Raw genomic sequence first — 22,540 nt, forward strand, 5'->3', positions numbered from 1 at the left:
ATATAAGTGACCACAAGTCAACTAATGTTCAAAGAAATACTGTCTATTCAAGCAACCATCCGGGCTCATAAATCTGGAACCACAAATATATGGGTGCATGGGGAGACTCAAATACAAATGATGGTAAACCAAATCTAAGCCTCGGTAGTGAAATTATTCATTGATATGATCCTCTTGATTGCCACCCCATAGACCTCCTTGTATGGACATAACTTCTCCACCATCTAACTCCTCAATTCACACCCTTTAGCCTCAAATAAATCCATGTTTGCATACCAGAGCCCACCAACATCATTTACCTCTTTAGATCTAGGGTTTACCATCTTTCCTCAGATCTTGATGACTGGGTCTAAGAAAGATAAACGCTAAGATTAGTGTAGAATTCCCATACCCACTACTTATTTTCCCAACAAGGATACGAGGAAAAACACCTCCATCCTATGGCCACGAGTCTTTCATGAAATGCCAAAAGCTTTTTTGGTACTATCTCTAATAATATTCCCCTTTCTGGAAGAAGATTTGCTTGTGAAAGATCACCATAGTACATATTGTGGCACTCACGGGCCAAAAAACAAACTTTGTTGTAGTCTCCCATGATATAAACTTGGAAAACATAAGAACAACACAACAACATTCATCATCAACATTTTCAGGCACAAACTATGCTAAGTAGTGCAATACATCTCATGGGATGATTACTGGGTGGTTATTGGACAAGATCGGAAGTGCAGGATTTTTCGGCCCAGGCTGAGATTCAACCTCAGATATGGCAAGCACGGGACACTGAGCTGCGATCGCGGTATCTGAGGCCAGATCGGCACAAATTTTTAGCAGTTCAAAATTTTAATTTCAGGGCTAAATCATGATCTAAAATAGAAATTTATCATTAAGAACATGGAAAAGGGTTCCTACGCACTAGATTATGCCCTGTGAATGTGAAAATAATGAGTTATGGGTTTGTTTGGACATTTGATTGAGAACTTGGTGTGCACATTTCATTTTTCTCAATTTTAAACTCAATTTGAGTAAAGTCTTCACGGCATGTGTGCATACCATTCATAAAAGGGAACCACTATACAAGTACAATTTAACAAGGATTTAGCAATAAGAAGCATAAATTTGGGCCCTCTCAATTTCATGAATTATATGTACTACCTATAACAATTGAATAACAAATTCAAAGAACTTATCAGACTAATAATGTAAGATGGATGCCAAAATTCTTTTAAATGCCCAAAACAATGCAAATTATGGGTACAATTTGAGAGAAAAGTTGAAAAGGGAGTGAGATGGAAATGGGGCATTCGGGTGGTCCTTTAAATTGCTTTGAAAATGATCCTTTTCCAAGTTTTACAATCATAAACAAGCAGAGACCGCAATTGCAGAGGCACAAGGCCCACTATCGCGGTAACAGAGAGCATTTTTTCACCTATGTTTTCCCTGTTTAGCTTATTACTCTATTTTGACATATTTCCCCCTTTTCAATCTCATTCAAAAACACTCTAAAGTGTCACAAATTCATGGATTGATCAACAACAAAATAAAATATACTCTACTAAATTAAAACTAAAGAATAATAGCTATTTTCATGTCATTTATGGGTTGCCTTGAACAGAGTGCCCTAGTTTTCATCGTGGAACGACCTCCTTTATATTTTTAAGTTGGATCTTGAAGAAACCATTCTTCACTTCCTTATCTGCATCATCTATAACCATTACTATTTGAAGCTCCATAGGTTTTTTCTCAGTTTTGCACACCCGAAAGGATACTTCAGCATCATGGACCCTAAACTTTATTTCTCGTAACTCTAAATCAACTATCACTCTTCCAATGGAAAGAAAAGGTTGGCCAAGGATAATAGGCACCTCTTGGACATTATCATAATCTAGCACCATAAAATCTACTAAAAGGATGAATCTATCCACCTTCACCATCACGTCAAACAAAACCCCAACTGGTCTTTTAATAGACTGGTCCGCTATCAAAAGCCTCATCGATATTGGAGTATGGCTGCTCAATCCAAGCATCTTGTATATTATAAAGGGCATGAGATTGATACTTTCTCCAAGGTCACATAATGTTTTTTCAAACTTATGTGTGCCAATGGTGCATGGAATTATAAAGGCTGTTAGATCTTCCTTCTTTTCCACTATTGCACTTTGTATGATAGCTCTACACCCATGGGAAATTTTTGTTGTGTCACCCTAAAAGATTCTTTTTTGACATCAATTTCTTCATAAGATTAGCATACCCCAGAATCTCTTGGATAGCCTCAAGTAACGGGATATTAATAGAGAGGTTGCTAAGATTAGCCATGAATTTCTTGAGCCTGCCGTTCAACTCTTTTCTCTTAATACTTTATGTAAATAAAAGAGGGATATGCTTGGTAGTAAATGTATCACTTTGCGGCTCATCATTTTTTACCACTTGTTTATCAAGTTCCACCGATTTTTTTTCATCACCTTTTTCTTGAGATCTTAGAGGTTTTTTTTCTTTAATCAACCATAGTTTTTTCTTCACATTTATGTGCTCAATATTGGGCTCTTTATCACCCACACTTTCTCCCTCAAATCCCCTCAAATGATCACTGAGTTTTTTTCCACTCCTAGTAAGTATTGCTAAAACTTGAGCATTATTTTTCGAGTTTACAATAGTGTCACTTGGAAGGCCCCCCTTTGGTCTAGCATTTCGTTGAGGGGAGATTTTGACAATTTACATTTCCACTTACTTAATCAAAGTAGAGTGGGACACAATCAGTTTGTTGATTCACAACAACTCACCTTTTAATTCACGGACCATCTTTTTCATTCCCTCCACTTTCATCAAGATTCTTTCCAAGACCTCTTCGATTTTGTATTTATCAGGTCAATGGGATTTGCATCTTTTTTATTTTCCCAATCATGAGTGGGCACATAAAAATCATACTCTTGGTCTCTAGCCATCAAATCATGGCCATTATCATGATCCATAAAACCTTGGTTCCCTTCTTACCTTTGATAGGCCATACAAGAACCCGGTGAATAGTTAGCCAAATATTTAATGTCTTCAACAAGCCTCTTAGCCTATTCATCAATATAGGCATTGGATTCCACAACATTCAGCATTTTTATAGGTGCATCCATCACATGGTTAGTTAAAAGATCTAATTGCATCATCATTTTTGCCTTGTTTTCGTCTCTCTCTCTTATCTCTCTTCTTTTGATCTTTACCAACAAAGAAGGTATTAGGGGCTCCTTTTGGTACCTCGACATAACAAGTTTGACACCATCGATTTTTCTTGGTAACATCCTCAAGCATGTTTGTAGCTGCATGATAAGTCAACATCACAAGATAGGCCCCCACCGCATTGTCTACCATAGTTTTGTTGAGTTGATCTAAAGCCCAATAGAATATTTGGAGAAGCATTTTCTCTCGGACCTCATGGTTGGGAATTGCATGACCTTCCCATTGAATCTTACCCATACCTTATAACGAGGTTCTCCATTTAATTGATGAAAGTTGATAATTTCATCATCCAATTATAGCATCTTGGATGGTGGGAAATAACAATCAAGGAAGGAAATGATAAGTTTGTCCCATGAAGTAATTGACCCAGCTGGGAGAGATCAAATCCACAATACCACCTCACTATTAGAGAAAATAGGAAGGGGTGCAACCGAATATCCTCGTGGGTTATGTGTGCAATATCAAAGGGTGCACACATACTATGAAATTCTTCAGATGCAATTTAGGGTCCTCATAAGCTTTTCCCCCAAAAGTCCCTTCATTTGGAGTATATACAATATAACGTTCATGACATGAAAGGCCCCGTTCTCATGAGTAGGCAGGATACAAATGTCACTTGCACATCCAATGTTATTTAGTTGCTCCTCATCATCAAGAGGACCATCAAAAGAACCATCATTACTCATATTGTACCTCATAGTCCTATTCACAATATGTAGATACCTAAAAGGAAACAAAAACAACTAACAAAATAAAAACACACTACTACGGGTATACCAAAAGCAACACACAACACTATATAAGTGAAAACTGAATTTCACTCCTCGACAATGGCGCCATTTGATTAATGCTCACCTATACCATTGCATTTGGTAGAGAAGATTTTTGTCAATAAAGCTCAATTTATATTAAGTTTAAATCCTCGAGGAGTAGAATTAGCCTTCCAATCTTATGGGTGTTAATAGCTGCTAAAAAGATACCCATAATTTAACAAAAGTAAAATACATAATTTAAAATTTAGGGGAGGGGTTGGTTGGTTTGGAATGTGGTTTTATCAAAGTCTATTCAACCTAACAATCAATAGGAAACAATTTTGATTTCAAATTCAATAAGAGAAGGATCTTGGGATTATGTCTACCAAATGGCAAGTTATGCATCAGTGCATGATAATTTCATTCAAATTCTTGTCATTAACAATATGGTAGGCTAATTTGTAGATCCTTGAGGCTAGTTTATCAACAAAACCTCATGAATGTCACACATTGAACCTTTTAGGTACCTCAAAAGTGTGTTAATTAAACCAATTTAATACCTCAATTGGGCATCCCAATTTCTAGAAAATTGCCCAAGACATAGCTAACTCTCTACTCACCCTTATTTATAAGATAGTGATGAGAGAACAAACTACATCTAATATTGTCCACTATTGTCTTATCACCCGTATCCCTCTTTCAAGGATGATATGGGCTCCAAAAATTTGCCTAAATCCCTCTATCATGGATGATGTGCGCTTTTAAGAACATGGGTTTTTCACCCACAAATTCATCTTGGACATATAGAGTTTTCACCCATAAACCCCAAGTGTGTTGTTCATTTTTGGCCAAATAATGGGTATTTTCCACCAATTTAACCTATTGTGTTTAACTCTTGGTTAGGGCTTGGCTTACCTACAGGTGGATTAGAGTAGGTGCCATCATGACTTATAAATTGGGTCATGACATCAATTCTTTTTTATAATTCTTGTTTTTGGATTTCATCTAAACAATTCTTGTAAGTTCATAATTATGAATTTATCTATAATATCTAATATGATTCTTCAAACATGAGTAGTTAAATTTTGAAACTAGGATTGTGGAAACCATGATGAATTAACAATGTACTGATTTCATTTTAGTGATTGCAAATGTTAGAGCTCACCTTAAATATTTATTGCTTAACCATAAAGGCAAACAATGAGAAAAGGGAAGTAACAATAGATATTTGAGGATATCAACCTTATAATAGTTTGAGGTTATCTAAGAATAGCTAATCTAGGATCAAATGTAAGGGTTAATATACAAAGCTCATGAGACCTGACCGGTAGTTGAGAGTAGGCATAACTTACCATTGTATATACTAAGAACCAAGATAGAACACAAGTACGAAATGCTTACTGAGATATGAAATTATGGGGAACATAATCCTAGTTCATTATTCTTATTGATCAAAAACAACATATAACTTGCTACTTTTTTACTAAACTCTTGCTAATTATGTACTTGTTAAATCAATTTCCCCTTTTTATGGAACTAATAAATTAATAAACTAAATAGAAAAATTGACCTTACGCCTAGCCATATTCTCTGTGGGATCGATCCTAACCTAGTTGCATTCTATATTTGATTCAACAACCACTTTATATATCATTGGTCGGTGTAAGATAGGTGACATAAAAAATTTAAATCCAGCTCTGGATGGGGAGCTCACCTTAACTTTAATTAATCCCTATAATTTGTACAAAATAATGCCTATGGGTAGTACTCAAACACGAATCTTCATCAAAAATATATTGAAATGTAGGATCAAGTATTTTCCACTTATACTTAATGGCATCATAGGTTGACTAAGAAAAATAGATAATTATATCGGTAAAGAAAACTATAAGATACTCATCTGCCGTTTAAATAAAAAATTTTAAATGGATCAAGTAGTACATGCTCCTAACAAGATACTAATTAAATCTCAGTCAACAATATAAGGATAGCAACGCTGATGTTGGGTGTATTATGCATTCTAATGTCACTATTGTATTCTTTTAAGCATTATTTGAGGTTGATTCATAAGCTACATGGGTTGATAATGATATAAATGTGTATCAAAGTGTTAGAGTATGTGTTTAAAATGTTCAAAGTGAATTCCAAACAAGTTTATACTTCAAAGAGTCATTTAGAGTTCATTCGAGAAAACTAGTTTTACTAGCTTGAGTTAGGTGCTTGTCTAGTTGGTCTCATTGGATTCTATTCTGTTTAATGAGTTCTAAATAGTTTTAATTCATAGTTATTAGTGGAATAACTTGTTGGTAGATAGAAAAGTTCAATTTTATTGAGTGTACAGCTGGAACAATAAGTTGAAGATTAACATGAACTAGTATATGCTTAGCTCTTGTTTTGATTCATCATTATGAATGTAGTGTTATTTAAAATTGCTAATTTGTGCTGTGTGATTGTGTAGGATGATATGGGAGCTGAATATTATTATATTTTGATGTTAAAAAGTCTGGAAATCCATGGAAAATACACCACAAGACAAGGGACTAAGACGGGAGACTCAACACTTAACCATAATTCGGAGAACAAATTCCAGAGGAACAAATTCCACTTAGAGCAGGGCTATGGCCAGGTTGCATCCTTTCCTGGAGTGGTGCTCATACTAGGGCTCAACCTTAGCTAGAGCAGGGCTATAGCCAAAGCGGCACCCCCTCCATTCTCGTGCTCACAAACAACTGTAATTCAATTCCAACACATACTTAGCTTTGTCCTATACTATAAATACATGTTATATCTCTATTTTACATATATTTGAAAATAATTTGGAGATCAAGGGGATGCTACAACTTCTTATTTAGTTTTTAATTATTTTAATTTAGTTTGTACATGTTTTTAGTCATTAATTAAAACCTTGTGATTACTATTATGACTTTGCGTGGCTAAACACCCTCTTTTCGGGGTTAAAGCCAAGAACATAAGTATTAATGTTTTGAATTAAGTTTCTTTAATTTTATTATAATTATAGATTGTTAGTTATTCTTGTCATAACCATTTTAAGGATTCTCGACCCTTAGAATACATCTATTGTCAACCTTGTGAACTTGAGATAGGGAATAGGGAGATAGAACATGGGAATAAACAAAGTATTGTTTGTATTATTTTATGATATAAGGAATTCAAATTAGTATATAGGATAGGGATGTATTTAGATGTCTTACATGATTCACATGTAGGATGATAGATTAAAGAACATAAGTAGACTATTAGATCCCCGCTCAATGATGTTGTTTTAAGGTTCAATTTAGGTAAAGGATTAGAGGTCGGGAGACCATAATCTTGCAATTAACCATACAAATCAACAACCAATATAAGAAAGTTAACTAACAAAGTTCAATACATTGTATGATTGTTCAAAGTGCTTTCACCCTGAATTTTTCTCCAATTGATTGTTTCAAGATCTTTACTTTCCGCATTATTTACTTTTCTACAATTTATGAATTCCAAACTCTTTTTTGTTACTGTTACATCGAATTAATATAAACTATGAACTGAAATCAAATCATTGTTGAATCAAGTCTCTGTGGGAATGATACTTGGCTTCTTGAAGGCCACTTTACTACTTGATAAAACCACATGCACTTGTTTGTGCGCTACCATGTTTTTGGCGCCATTGTCGAGGACTTGAAATTTGACAGTTATTTATTTTAGTTTTACTTTTAGATTTAGTTGGTATTTTTATGCTTGGTCTTGGTTGTGTCTTTTTAATAAATAGGTTAAAAAAGTTGACAAGGGATCAGTACTTGGTTGAACCAAGCACTGAACCTGAGCAAATTTACCATCAACGAAGGAGAGAAGGAAACCTTCTCCCTCAAATTTTGAAAATCTAAGAATCTATAATGATTGCAGAACAACTAGTACGCAAGGCGGCCTAAGAAATGGCAGTCCCACGCCCGATGAACTTGACTTCCCCAATTCAAAGACCAACTGTTAGGGGAATTTTGAGTTAAAGCACAATATGGTGCATACAGATTATGTGAGGTAGACACTTTTTCCCTATTTAGTGTTTGGGGAAGAAAAAAGGTGGTTGAATGCGGAACCAACCAATTCAATCACATCATGGGATGACTTAGCTAGAAAGTTCCTCCTTAGATTCTTTCCATCTGGTAAGACTGCGAGGTTTTGCAGTAAGATAGTTAGCTTAAAAAAAAAGCTAGATGAAAGCCTCAATAATGCTTGGGAATAATTCAAGCTCTTCTTCGAGATTGTCCACACCACCAACAGTCTAATAAGGTACTTCCTCACACTTTTGTAGAACCACTTGATCGCAATATAAAGATTTTGCTAGATTCAGCCACAGGTGGTCAAGTGCTAGAATTGACTTATGATGAGTTGTGCACCTTGTTAAACTGTAGAGCACAAGGAAATATAGAGTGGCATTAAGATTCTAGAAATGACATTAAAAGAATTACGGGTTTATTAGAGGTGGACCGATTCACAGCCTTATTATCTTAAGTTTCTGTATTATAAAATTTGATAAACACTCAGTTTAGCAGCATAAAATTGGGAGCAGCATAACTTGTAGCCACAGTAAATGCCATCTAACAAGCTGCAGATTAGTGTGAAGTAGGGGGTAATAGTGGTCACTTAGCGGCTATATATTCTTTAAATCTAGAATCAGTGATATATGTAGGCAATGCTCAAAGATAAAATTATGGTAATGCCTACAAAATAAATTGGCAAACTCATCCTTGGAATGCACAACAACAATAAATTCAGCAACCACAAGCACAAGAAAACTAGTTAAATAGCAGTATGGACGAGATAATAAACAAATTTTAGCTGGTCAAGCACAAATGGCTGCGGATATGAAAAGTCAAAATGCAGAATTAACAAATCAAAAAGTATCCTAGAGAAGGAGTTGTTGTTTGGGCAGTTACAACAAGCATTAAATACTAGGACACAAGGTGGTTTCCCAGTTGATATAGAAAATCCAAAACAAGTTATGAAAATTACCTTGAGGAGTGGTAAAAAGCTTCAAGGAGAACCTCCAAAGGCAACTGAGGAGTTAGATACTGATGTGGTGACTGAACAGGTAAATGAGAAAGTTGCTAAGAAATTGATGAAGTCTTAGTACTCAAAAGAAAATGTTTTTGCTGAAGAAAAAAAAGAGATTCCACCACTACCCTTTCCTCAGAGGTACATTAAAGCGAAGGAGGATTCAATGTATAAGAAGTTTTTTGACACGTTCAGAGAGCTTCACATTAACTTACTTTATGAGATGCTTTGTAGGGTATGCCTAAGTATGCAAAATACTTAAGGGATATGGTTGCTAATAAGGTGAAATTGAAGGTTGTGGGGGTGATAACACTCACTAAAGAGTGTAGCACTGTAATGACTCAAAAAATCCTTAAGAAATTAAGAGATTCGAGAAAGTTTACTCTTCTTATCCAAATTAGGAGTATAGTGGTCCACGCATTAAGTGAATTAGGGGCGATCATAAACTTGATGCCCCTATCTCTATTTGAAACATTGGGTTTGGGAAAGCCTAGACAAACAACTATAGTTTTACAACTAACGGATGGGTCCATGGCATGTTCAGATGGAATAATAGAGGATGTGCTCATAAAGGTTGGTAAATTTATTATTTCAACTGATTTTATTATTCTTGATTTTGAGGCAGTCGAACAGGTACTAATCTTCTTAGGGCATCTATTCTTAGCAATTGTAGGAGTGTTGATTAATGTTAGAGAAGGCACGATAAAAATAAGGGTAGAAGATGAAGAAGTGATATTTGATGTTTATAAATCACCCAATATAACGTCCCATTATAAATATTTATATATGATCAATGTTATTGAAGGGGATAATTATTAGGTGGTTAATCCACCAAAGACCTCTCTAGACTACCTAATTGAGCAGCCTAAGCTTTTACCACCTAAGACTGACATGATGAACGTTGATGAGCCTGAAAAGGTTAAAGTTGAAAAACATATTGCTCTTAAAAACTCACACCTAAGAGGTATGAAAAGAATAAGAAGATGGCCTCCAAGTGTGAGGAAAAACATAAAGGAATTTGGTTGAGTTGAGCTGGGTCGTGCTGAGACACTAAATCAGGTGCTTCTTGGGAGGTGACTCATGCTAATTAGGTATGTTTTATTTTTATTTTTTAGTTTTTACTTTATGTAGTTTTGTTTTTTGTTGAGCCACAGGTTAATGGGAAGTCTGAGTACCATAAACTTGACCTAAGGAGCATGACAAAGATTGAGTGTGGGGTCCAAAGACTCTTTGTTAGTTAAATATGCTACTAGCTAGGCATAAAGGCTCCAGGGAGTATTTCTATCTCTGTCTTTTAAATTCACTTTGGGGACATAATAAATTTTTAAGTGTAGGGTGGGAAAATTCCCAAATTTTGGATCAATTTAAAAATAAATTGTGTGAGATATTCTTGTTGGTGCTATTTTGGATTACATGATGCAAATGGGTTTGTTTTTAAAAGCATATTAATTGAATGAATTACTATTTTTGAGACTCTTAGGCTCATATATGTGACTCTTGTACTTATTGGCTTATATTTGTATTCGCGCTATTGTTTGGTAGAGAGTCTATGATGATCCTATTGAGTTAAGCATATGCCATGTCAGTATAATATTTTTTTATATTCCTTGTTGCATGTGATATCTAGAACTTTTCCTATATGTGTGCAAAGCGAAATGAAGAATGTGATTTTAGGAAGTAATATAGGCATTTCTTTGATAGCCTTATTTTTATGCCTTCTTTTTGTCCTGCCACTTGTGCATTATCCTAGTTAACCCCTATTGAGCCTTTATCTTTATCTTTGATAGCCTCATGAGTATCCTAATCTCTTATTTGATAGACCACAATTTGATCGAAAAATATTCTAGGCGCTTTCATGAAAAATTAATTAGGTATGGAATTTAATAAATAAGAAGAAGAAGGTGAATTTAATGTCAAGGTAATAGTTATTGGTGTTGATAATTGATGTATTGTGTATGGGTGTAATATAATTTGAGCTAGAAATATTGACATGGTTGTGAAAAAAGAAAAAATTGATTCATGTGGTAATAAACTATGTGTCCATCAAGTGTTTGTGAAAATTCTTAAAAGAGATGGGGCAAAAACAAATGATATGGGTGGATGAAAAAGTGTAATTTTGTTGTTAGATATTGATTTTAAATGTATATTGTAGTGTATTAAAGTGCTCAGAGAGGTTAGTCACTAATCCCAAATAGTTCCTACCCGTCCCTTAGCCTACATTACAACTCGAAAAAAACCTATTTGATCCTAAATTCATCATTCTGATATTAGTGAAGCACTACACTAAGGACATGCCTATGGTTCATTGTGTGTAATTTGTGATATCCTTGTGAGAGTGAGTGTAATTTTATTCTTGTACCCATCTTTTTATGAATTGCTTAATTGTAAGTGATTATGGGTAACTCTCTTATTGTGAGGGGAACACTTTTGATGAATCTGTATGATTTTGTAGGACGTCCTTGATTGAATGATAAGCATGAGTTTGCCAACTAACTTATTTCTTGAGGCTAAGATATTTTGGAAAACTTGTATTCCATGTAGTCATTGTAGTACTAGCTTGAGTTTATTACATTTAGTGTAAGTGTAGAGCCTCCATAGATGATGATGATTATAGTTAAGAGTTGTTCGAGAACGAACAAGGCTTTAAAGTGTGGGATGGTGATGTTGGGTGTATTTATGCATTCTAGTGTCAATATTCTAGTATTTTAATACTTGTTTTGAGAATGATTTGTATGCTACATGGGTTGATAATAAGATAAATGTCTATCAAAGTGTTAGAGCATGTGTTTACAATGTTCATAACTATTTTAAGAATTCGTGACCCTTAGAATACATTTATTGTCAACCTTTTGAGCTCAAGAGAGGGAATAGGGAGATAGAACATGGGAATAAACAAAGTATGATTTGTATTCTTTTATGAAATAAGGAATTCAAATTAGTATCTAGGACAGGGATGTACTTAGATGCCATACTTGATTCATACATAGGATGATAGATTAAAGAACTTAAGTGGACTATTATATCCCCGTTCATCAATGTAGTTGTAATGTTCAACTTAGGTAAAGGATTAGAGGTCGGGAGACCATGATAATGCAGTTAACCAAACAAATCAAAAACCAAGATAAGCAAGTTAATGAACAAAGTTCAATACATAGTATGATTCTTCAATGTGCTCTAACCCTGGGATTTTCTCCGGTTGATTGTTTCAAGATCTTTACTTTCCTTATTGTTTACTTTTCTATAATTTACAAATTCCAAAAAAAAAATTGTTACTGTTGTATCGAATTAATCTAAAATGTCAACTTAAATCAAATCGTTTTTGAATCTAGTCTCTGTGGGATCGATACTTCTCTTCTTGAAGGCCACTTTACTACTTGATAAGACCACTTACCCTTGCGTGTGCGCTTGGGCGCTGTCAAACACCACATATAAAGTAGTACAAATCACAATATTATTCACATAAAGGAGATGGAATGTACTGCAACACGATAACATAGTATATACACAATGCTCAAATGCTAACCTCGTATACACCCTTCGAGATTAAGCTTCCATGAGAGGACCCATTTGGGGTTCTCAACCAATATAATAATCACAATCACATTAATCAACTTTCTTGGACCTTTCTTGATTAAGGCATATTTATAAAATGATATTTTTTTTTGCAAAGCAATCTATGTTTGATAGTAAAATCAGTTCTATAAAATGAGAGATGGAAGAGTATGCATGACATGACCCGAGTCTACCCCCTAGTCGTGACACGATGATTAAGGCCACTAGTTAGCACAAGATAACCCATGTATGGTAACTACTGCAAGGATTGAATAAAATAATGATAAAGTATCATATGCGGAAGTTAAACTGATATAAATACTAATATATCTGAATTACTTATAAAATAAACTGAAAAACAAATCTGAATGCCAGAAATCATGTCTGACCATCTGAAAGCCTCTAAGACATAGGGAGTTGATGAGACAAACCCCCAACTTACTCTGACTAGCTAAACATAAATAAAGCCCCAACTAACTCCGACTTGCTGAACATAAAGAAATACTCAAATAATTGAAAATAAGTTGTCCTCAATGGATTAGGACTCACCACTAATGCTACTAAGAGGTACTAAGCTGACTAAGGGCAATTGGGGAGCTGAATCTCCGAACCTATATTGTGAAATCAATAGAGTGCAAAGGAGAGTATGCGGTCATTATTTTGAATGTACTGATAAATAAGATAAGTAATAGCTAAAAATACATATGGATACTAAACATAGATGCATGAACATGTAAAAATAATGCAAAACCAAGTAAAATATTTACTGAAATAATTTGTAACACTGACTGACTTAAAAGATGATAAACTAAATACTTGATCATGCAAACCTTTACTAATATATCCTAAGTACTGAACTAAAACTATTAGAGCTATCATGTAATCAACATTCCCCAATATGACCTAATCGGGGTCCAACCTGTAACCCCAGTTGGAAGTGTGTTAGTAACTTGCCACAGGTATTAACACTGGATGTGTGGATCTACTAAGTTGGTGTCCCGAATGACCAGTGTGTCACCCTCTACTAGCAGGTTTCCCTAAGACAGTGTCAACCCTTATCTGGCGTTAAGACCTCTTAAAATCTATGATGGCTACGTAGTTCTGAAACTCAAGGACTGCTACTTAAGGTCACACCCTCTACTGGCAGGTGAGCCCCCATACCTGGATTAACTTAGTGCTAACTCCTACTCCAAGCCAAACTAACACTGGTTCTAACTAAGTCTACTAGATATAACAAGTGATAATGCTCAACTTGATCATAGCAAACAGAGTGTTCTAATAGAATCATGATTTGACTAACTTATTACTTGAAAGACTGGAACATGTGTAAACATATCGGTATCAGTTGTTCAAAACCCACCAGCACTCAGTGCTACTTTAAGTAAGATAACATTATTTAAAACACTAGTGGAAAGTCATGATTCAGAGACCCAAATGATAGTACATCTCACTAAACTGATAAAATTCATGAATTTTAAATATGGTCACATGATTTATTTCATGAACTGGTAAATTAACATGGTGTAAAATGAATATGATATGGGTGATTCAAATGTAAAGCATGTAATAACATCCTTCACATGGGGAAACATATGGACACGACTTGAATTAAAAAGTACTAAGAAATCATTGAGTAAATTCATACTTAATATTCAAATTTCATGAAAAGAGGATAAAAATTCATACTTGGATAAAAAGTGATTTTTGGGATTCAATGGATGGAAGGAACCTATTGATGAATACCCCAAATACTTTAATTTCTTGAGTCCTTAAAGAAAAGCTTGGAAATGGAACCTTGAATGGTTGTATCCTTAGGAAGAAAGGGTGAAATTATGTTCTTGGGAATGGGGATGGGTTTTACGTCTGATAACTGATGGGGAATCTGATAACTGATAGGGAATAGAGCAATTGATTCCCCTCTCGGGTTTTTAATTCATGAATTAAGTATTTGGGAAAAGGGGGAAAGACCAAAATTCCCCCTTGGACTTTAATTGAAATTGCAGAAAAATACAACCTCTATGGCATGAAGGCTATTGCGGAGACTAGCCTTTACAACACGGCATGTACCATGGAGGCTAACCTCTATGATACGCTGTGTTTCGGAAAGATCCAGACTTCGTAATATACCAATATCGTGGAGGCATTCTGCCTCTGGGGTCCAAAAACACTCCGAACCCCATTCAAAAGTTTCAAAACTCTCCCATATTGCCTTTTTAACATCCCCAAATATATTCCAACATAAAAATCAACATTTTGAACTGGAGAAGGCCAGAAATAAAATGTTCACATTCTTGAGGTTTGAAAATGTCTAAGTATTTTGTGCTTAGTGTGAAATTAAAGCCTTGAACCCCTTTTAACATGCGTCTAGTAGCCGAAACGTGTCTAGAATCATATGGGGTATTACTATATCTCAGCTTTGGGATCATTCATCCCCGAATAAAACTATTTAAGCTAAGATACTAAGAAAACTGAGATTGTACACATGAATACATATGAGTTGAATCAGGATTAAATAACTGAATCTAAACATGATACATGGACTGAACTGAATTCATGAAAGCATGATATGACATGAGGATAGTTATATAGTTGAGATAGAAAATAAGATAAACCATTACCTCACGCTGGATCTGAAGTCATAGAGAAAATATGGGGATACTTTTCTCGCATACCTAATTCTTTTTCCCACATATCTCCATCAATGGACTAATTTTGCCATAGAACCTTAACCAAAAGGACTGCTTTATTCCTCAATCTACTTGTCTGATGGTTGAGGATCTCAACTCCAAATTCTTTGTAGGAAAGACTATATTTCACATCCATACTCTCTAAAGGGACAACCAAAGATGAGTCACCAATGCATTTCCTTAACAAAGAGACGTGAAACACTGGATGCACTGATGCCAAATCTGTAGGCAACTCTAGCTCATAAGCTACCTTCCCAAAATGGCTCAAAATCCTGTATGGGCCAACGTACCGGGGATTGAGCTTCCCTTTCTTACAAAACCTCTTCACCTTATTCATGGGCCAAATTTGCAAATAAACTAAGTCACCAAAGTCAAACTCACAATCTTTTCTTTTACATCTACATAAGATTTTTGATGACTTTGGACTATCTTTAGCCTTTCTTAGATTAACTAAACTTTCTCCATCGCCTCATACACTGACTCTTGCCATATCACAAAAACTTCACCGACTTTAAACTGACCAATAGAAGATCTACACCTCTTTCCATAGAGATCCTCAAAAGATGACATCTGAATACTAGAGTAATAGTTGTTATTGTAGGCAAACTTGATAAAAGGTAAGTGATCATCCCAACTACCCTTACTGTCAATAACATATGCACTCAACATGTCCTATAAAATCTAAATGGCCAGCACTGCCTGACCATCTATTTGAGGATCAAAATTATACTAAGATAAACTTGGGTACCAAGACCCTTCTGAAAAGCCTTCAAAAGTGAGAGTTAAATTGAGTACCTCTATCTAAATTGATTGTTAATGGAACCCCATGCAACTTTAGCAACTCCCTGAGATAGAGTCTAGCGAATCATCAGTTGAATGTAAAGTATGAACTTCTAAGAAATGGGCTGACATTGTCATTGTATCTCATTGACCCAAATCAAATAATGTTGACGATGAGTATGAGGCAAACCTATCATAAAGTCCATGTTCACCACTTCCCACTTCCATGTGGGGATACTTAACTCCTGAAGCATATCACTAGTAATTTGGTGCTCAACCTTAACCTGCTAACAATTGGAAGACTTAGCCATAAACTCCGCAATATCTTTCTTCATACCATTCCACCAATATATTTCCCGCAAATCACAGTACATCTTATTTTCTCCTGGGTGAATCAAATACTATTCACCATGTGATTCATCCAATATTCGTTGTCTCAAACCATGTACACACGGAGAACATAACCTGCCTTGACAATGATGCAGACCATCTCCCTCTTTAGAGAAAACCTCAACCTTTGGATCCTAAACTGCCTCCTTTAACTAAAAAAAATAGGAACCCTAGCTTTCTTTTCTTTCACATTGGCAACCAATAAATATTCTAAACCATTATGATCAAATATACTACCTTCGTCTGAATCAATTAACCAAACACCACACCTAGCAAGCTGATAAACCTCACAGACTAACACATTTTTATCATCCTCAACATATGCAAAACTTCCAATAGACAATCTACTAAGGGCATCAACAACTATATTGTCCTTACCTGGTTAATAGATCACACTCATATCATAGTTTTTCAACAATTCCAACCACCTTCTCTGATAAAGATACATGTCTTTCTACACAAACACATACTGTAAATTCATATGATCTGTAAATATATCAACATGAACCCCATAAAGGTAATGCCTCCAAAAATTTAAGGCAAAGACAACTGTTGCCATGACATGACCCAAACTATGGCCTAGTCATGTCGAGCATCTCTAATTCAATCATGGTCAGAGACCGCCCCAAATACCCAACTGTAACTGCTTGCACCCTATGTTTGATGAATTCCAAATATATAATAAGATAAAACAATAGTAATTGAAATACATTTAATAAACTCTATAACCATAACAAACAAAATATCCAACCAAATGTCCAACCGGTGTCAACCCCAATGCTAATACCAAGGCTGGCACCAATACTGACACTGCCCATGCCCATAGTTTTCTGACAAAGCCTCTATCCAAAATCAATAACATCTTGTCAGGACATGCCACCGACCATAGCGAAAGCCAAATAAAAGAAACAACAAAAATAAAAGAAGTCCATAGCATGAAATGGAGCCTTGCGAAGTATGAAAACTTACAACTTTAGTTTTACTCAAAGTTGTCCCAAAATCTAAGTTACTGAGCAGGAGGAATGTTAGTATGGCTGGTTCCTGCATCACGTGGGGATATATAGTATTAAGACGGTTAGCGAACTAAACACTAGAATGTACTCAGGGATAAGATAAAATAATGTAAGTAATTCCAAATCAAAGTAAATAATCATATACATACATATATATCATGAAGGGAAAGAGAATTGGGTTTAGCATGCATATAAAACCTTTACCTAGGTTGTGTAGCTTTGCCACCGTAATCGACCCATGGGTTATATAAGTCCAGTGTTACCCGCTGAATGGGCTCTAGTGGGTGCAGCCGTACGAACAAGTGATATCATAGAGGCCGGGGATTCCCATGTATCCTACGCCCTCCATGATATATAAATACAAGTATAAACTTAGGGGATTTCAGTGTACCACACAAGCATATGGTCACCAATATCAACCCTCATTTAGGCAAACATGAGTTTCTAGTGTTCATCCATTGGACTTACAACTTTACAGTTGCCTATCACAACCCCATTATTGCCTAACTTAAACATTTAGCACGTAAATAAACCACCAATTCAAGGTGTCCATTACCAAGACATTATGAAATGGTATCGTCATACCGACTATAGCTTGCAAGTAATGTCATTATCCAACACTTAGGGGATTCCCATGTACCCCATAAGATTTCTGACTAAACTAAAACCATGGCCATCAAGGCTTTTCCAAGACATTTAAAATCAACCATACCAATTTAGGTTCGATTAAAATTTATGCAATGCAAAGGTGTCAAGATTAGTCAAACTATGTGGCTAAATCATTCTCGTTGACATTTTAACCAATATGTTGTGGGCATATAGTTTCCAAAAGCAAAACCAAGTATCAATTGATCATTCCCATGCAACCACATGTTCAAATAAAAATTTTAACATGAATTACCATAAGTAAGAAAGGGAAAACATTATCCAACAATGAAAAACCAAGACCCCTAACATCTATTTCAAAACCAAAATAAATCCACATAATTACCATGAAAACCATACATGAAAACATGCTTTTCATTGAGCTAAAATAAGGGAGGCCTAATATGCCTTAGACACCAAGAAAGATGGAGAGATTCACTTTTGAAAGCCCCTAATTGATTGCTTTGTATAAACCCTAGCCTTTTCTTAATCCAAGAGATTGAGAGAGATTTTAAGAGTGTTTGATTTAGAAAAAAAGGTCAATAAAGCTCCAAAGGGTGTTTTTGGTCATGGGATCAAAAGGAGTTAATAGGGGAAATGTTGAGAATACACCCAACATAAAACTATAGAAAACTTGCAGGTGTTTATGAGTGGGCCCTTCAACTCATCACCATAAATACGATTTGTACCCTCAATCATTACTAGGTCAAAAATTTGGACACCATATTTTGTACAACATACGATTCCTTTGCCCAACCCATCACAATACCATATGACTAGTACCATCTAGTTGTACCATAAGTACAACATCAAGGGCTAGACCTTGGACAATATATGATTGGACCCTAAACCTCTTATCACAAGAACGTACAACTCGTATGGAGTCTACAGTACCAAAGACAGAATTTGGTAACCAACACATTGAAAAATATACGACTAGGGTCCCTAGACCCATTCCAACACCATACAACTCGTATAGTAAGTCATTACAAGGAAATTTAGTTCAAAACTTGAGAAATTTCTAAGGGCCGAAACCTAGGGTGTTTCAACTCTCTCCTACTTAGATCATTCATCCCCGAATAATGGAACAAGGCAGTAAAAAAATAATTAAACCCCTAAACACCCCTACACTTACCTTTATGATATAAAATAGATTATATAGGAATTCACAATCTTTCATTTAACAAAGTTCGAAAACAAAGATACTAAGAGCAACACATATCTTAAACACGAATTTCAAGAGAAGGAAACAAGACTGGATAATTGATTTTATGTCCTCTTCCGCTTTCCAAGTAGCTTGTTCCACCTTGTGGTTTCTCCATTGAACCTTTATTGAAGCCATGTCCTTGGTCCGCAACCAACAAACTTGTCAATAGAACTTTTGATGACTTTGGGAGGGTTTAAGCCTATCTCGAATCAGATTCACCTTCTCCATATCTTGGTGAACCAAATTTTGGCCAAATATATCCACCTTACCAACCTCAAACTACCCAATCGGAGACCTATACCTCCTACCATACAAGGTATCAAATGGAACCATTCCAATGCTAGAGTGGTATACATTATTATATGCAAACTCTATAAGAGGTAAATGCTCAAACGAACAACCACCATAGTCAATCACCCCAGCTCTAAGCATGTCTTCCAATATCTGAATAGTATTTTCCACTAGGCCATTCTAGTGCGGGTGGAAAGCTATACTAAGACTTACCTTGGTCCCCAAACCTTTCTGAAATGACTACCAAAAGTGACATGAAAATTGCATACCACAATTTGAGATAATGGAAAAAAGTACCCCATGCAACTTCACAATTAGTTTAAGGTACAACCTAGAATAGTCCTCCGCTAAAAAGTTAGTCCTTACTTGAAATAAGTAAGCCAACTTAGTTATCCTATCCACGATGAACCAAATTAAATATAAATTAATCCGAGACCAAGGAACACCAGTTGTGATATCCATGTTGATCACTTCCAATTTGTGAATAGGCAACTCAATTTCATGATACAATCCTCTGGGCCTCATGAGCTCAACCTTCAATTGTTGGCACACCATGGACTTAGCCAAAAAAACTAGACACATCCTACTTTATATTTTTCCACGAATACATCTCTATATGGTTATGATACATTTTTGTCGATCTAAGATTAATAGCATAGTGCAACTCATGCACCTTAGCCAAGATCCTTTCTCACAAACCACCTATATCGAGAACACATAACCTATCTTGGTACCGTAAGGTACTATCACTGCCAATCTTGAACTCCATCACCTTATGCGCACCTATATCACCTTTGATCCTTATTAACACAGGATCTAACACTTGTTTCTCCTTTACTTCAGCACTAAGAGATGACTATGCCACATTCTACTCAACTATACCACCATCATTAAAGTCAAGGCGATAAACTCTAAGGTTATCCAAGTGATGAATGTCTTTCACTAACTCCCACTTCCATTCATCCATACGAGGTAGACTTCCCATGGATAACCTGCTAAGAGCATCAGCAACCATATTAACTTTACCTGGATGGTATTGAAGACTCATGTCATAATCATTGATAAGCTAAAGCTATCTCTTTTGCCTGAGGTTAAGCTTTTTTATGTAAATACATACTGCACGCTCTTATGATCAGAAAAGATATCCACATGTATGCCATATAAATAGTGATGCCATATCTTCAACTCGAATTCCACAAGCAACAATTCCAAGTAATGGGTTGAAAAATTCTTCTTATGCATCTTCTAATGTCGAGAGGCATAAGTTATTACCTTGCCATTCTGCATTAAAACGCAACCAAGTCCCATACGAGACGCATCAAAATAGACTAAAACATCATTATTTCCTTCAGGCAAGGTCAAGAATAGAGCCAAAGTTAGCTTATCCTTCAGCTTTTCAAAACTACCCTCACAAGCATCCGACTATATAAATTTCACCTTCTTCTGAGTTAACTTAGTCAATGGGTAGCTATAGAAGAAAAACTCACCAAAAACCTCCTATAGTAACTAGATAAACCCAAGAAGATCTGAATATTAATTAGAGTTATTGGCTAAGGCCACTTCTTAACCATTGGAACAATTTTCAAATCCATAATGATCCCTTCTCTTGAATGACATAGCCCAAAAAAGTAACAATCTTAAACAAGGACTATCAATTTAAGAATTTGGCATACAACTACTGCTATTTCAAGGTCAGCAACACTCTATAGAGTTGATTGTCATAATCCACCTCACTCTTTGAACATACCCAAATATCTTATATGAACACAATGATGAATAAATCCAAAAACCGCTGAAAAACTGTATTATCAAATCCATGGATGTCGTCGAGGAATTGGTCAACCTAAAACACATAACAAAAATATCTAAATTCTCATACTAGGTATGGAAGGAAGTCTTAGGGATATCTACCTCCATATTATTTAATTAATGATACTAGACCGAATATCAACCTTTGAGAAAACTTAGCACCCTATAGCAAATGAAATAAATTGTCTATCCATGAAAGAGGGTACTTATTCTATACTATTACCTTATTTAATTATCAGTAATCAATAACCATTCTTTCTACATACGAATAACACCAGTTTACCCCACAGGGAAACACTAGGATGGATGAAACCTTGTCTAAAAGATTCTTGAATTGCTTTTTAAGATCCTTCAACTCAGCTGGAGCTATCTAATATGGAAGGATAAAAATTGGATAAGTGTCTGCAACAAGATCAATCCCAAAATTAGTCTCCCTATTAGGAGAAACACCAGGAAGGTCATCAGGGAAAACCTTAGGAAATTCATTCACCACCAGGATAGAATGCAACAAAGGACCCTTCAATTTAGAATCAATAGCCCAGACCAGATGATAGAGATATCCCTTGGAGATTAATCTCAGAGCTCTAAGATACGATATAAACTTCCGCTTAGGATATTGGGAAACACCCTCCTATTTTATATCTATCTTATTAGGGACCTTAAAGATGAACTTACAAGTTCAACAATCCAATGAAGCATAGCAAGAGTGTAATAAATCCATCCCTAATATGACATCAAAATGAACCATATCTAATACAAACAGATCCACCAGAGTCTCCTAACCACCCACATATACCACACAACCCCTATAGACCCATCTAGCTACACAGAGTCACCCACCAGGGTAGAAACTAAGAAAGGGTCTACAACACACTTGGGACCAAAGATAAAATGCACAACCACAAATGGGGTCACATAAAAAATAATGGACCCCAGATCAAGTAAATATACACATCATGAGAAAAGAGTTTCAACATACCAATCATGATATTAGATCATGCCTCAGACTTCTATCGATTGGTCAGACCATAAAGATAGTTCTGACCAGTGTCAGAACTAGATGATGCACCTTATGATGTCAGAGCTGATGAAGAGTCAACAGGAACCTTATTTGCCCCAGAGGAAACTTTACTAACAGTT

The sequence above is a fragment of the Capsicum annuum genome, chromosome 8 (genome assembly GCF_002878395.1).
Source record: "Capsicum annuum cultivar UCD-10X-F1 chromosome 8, UCD10Xv1.1, whole genome shotgun sequence".
NCBI lineage: Eukaryota > Viridiplantae > Streptophyta > Magnoliopsida > Solanales > Solanaceae > Capsicum > Capsicum annuum.